We start from the raw sequence: 2,161 nt of genomic DNA on the forward strand, positions 1-2,161 counted from the left end.
GTAAAAGTATTTGCCATTAAACCAAACCAAATCCATATGAAAGGTGTTCCAAAACATAAGTAAGTTATCATTGTATAGCGGAAGCGTATAAATACAACCCATCATAATAAAGTATCAAATGTCATAAGTGTTTAACAAGACAATCACGATCCAAGCCCACAACGACCAGCTCCTCCCTGTGCAAGCTCCATGTATCTAACAACCTGCAAGGCATGTAACAGAGGATCAACAACTAGTTGAGCGAGTTCACAGAAAGTAAATGCGTAACAGTATATTCGTTTGTAACATGTGGCTCTACTGGGCCGATAGTACGTTCTATTGGTGGGGGCTTCCCATGTTGTATAACCACTAGACTATTCGTAACCATAAGTATCCTTCACAACCGAGGATAGTAGTAAGTATAAATACACGTAGGTTTTACGTGAGTATCCTTCACAACCGAGGATAGTAGTAAGTATAAGTCTACGTAGATTGTAAGTATGTGTCCTGCACAACCGAGGACAACGAATAGCATAAGTATGTGTCCTGCACAACCGAGGACAGTGAGTAGCATAAGTATGTGTCCTGCACAACCGAGGACAGTGAGTAGCAGAAGTATGTGTCCTGCACAACCGAGGACAGTGAGTAGCTTAAGTATGTGTCCTGCACAACCGAGGACATTGGTATGGTAGTCTAGTAAAAGTGTAAGTACAGTTCTATTCAATCTCAATCCTTCAATCCCAATTCCCGTGCCCTGGGAATCCCATGCCTTAGTAAGAGTGTGAACTCACCTTGGTTTGCTCGGTATGCTATGCTTTAGGGTTTATCAAATTGTCTAAGTCCGTTACACACGACCTAGGATATGATGCACATAAATTCAAGATAAGTGTTGACGTTCAATTAGGGTTTACAGGTTCTTGCTGTTCAACAGTAACATACGGTATCGTATCACACAGTAACACGTAGTATCATTCAATAACATGTAGCATCCTATTAGACAGTATCACATAATCGCATACAGTAGCAGACAGCAGCATACAGTAGCAGGTTGTCCATCATACAGGGCTATGCACTTAACCATTCAAGAAATTCGGACTCTAAAGCATGTTACTCAGACACTTTGTGCATAAATTGTTCACATCTAATAAATGTTACACAGTTACATTCTACCCAGTTAAATCCCTTAGCAGGAAATCAAACTCATATACAACCATAATATATAAAAGCTCGGACAGCAGATGAAGGGGGTTAAAAACTCGGATAGCATGTGTGGGAGTAAAAAGTCGGACATGAGGGTTTCCTCATGAAACTCGGACCAACAAGATGGGGGGCTTCCCTTCAAAAGTCGGACTAGGTGGGGGGGTTTCCCCACAAGGAAACTCGGACCTCCCTTGCACCTCACATAAAGTTCGGACTAATCACCTCCCCACCAAACTCGGACCCCTTGGACACTAGATAAAACTCGGACACACACCATGTGTTAAAGGTCGGACCATAAGGGTCATGAAACTCGGACCCCTATGCTTTGTTTTAAAAAAAATCGGACAATGGGTGGGGCTACATAACTCGGACCATAACATAAATAAAGGTCGGACACCCCTTAAGTCTCACAACATCGGATAAACATGTCTTATCTATATAAACATCGGACATCAAACACATTTAAAAGTCGGACATGATGGTCTTGGGGTTAAAAGTCGGACCCCATCTCTTGTTTGCCAAAACTCGGACTATATGAAACAATAATCATCGAGCAAAACTTCAGTTTCATGAGTATCAGTTACATTTTGGTTTCTAACGCGATCAGAAAAACCCTAACACATATACTTGCATCGCAGAATTCATATTTAATCACTCGATTGATCAACAACAAACAGTCCTTTCATGAATCATCTATCGGGCATACAACTTGTCATATTCAATTCTCTATAATCAGAATCAATAAGCACAGAAACATCACATACAAAAGCTAGGGTTTACATGCATCAATCAATCAACAATCAATCACAAACAATGATTAAACAATTACCTTGATTTGCTTTTAGATGGACTAGTCGTTTACCCGCGCGATGCGGCGGGAAACATATCACCTAGGTTGGTGAGTTTAGGGCTATGTACGGGGCGGTTCTCGTTTTCCAGTTAATTTATCAGTTTTCTCGTGATATATGGTATATTGTAACAA

The sequence above is a fragment of the Helianthus annuus genome, chromosome 1 (assembly GCF_002127325.2).
Source record: "Helianthus annuus cultivar XRQ/B chromosome 1, HanXRQr2.0-SUNRISE, whole genome shotgun sequence".
Classification (NCBI taxonomy): Eukaryota; Viridiplantae; Streptophyta; class Magnoliopsida; order Asterales; family Asteraceae; genus Helianthus; species Helianthus annuus.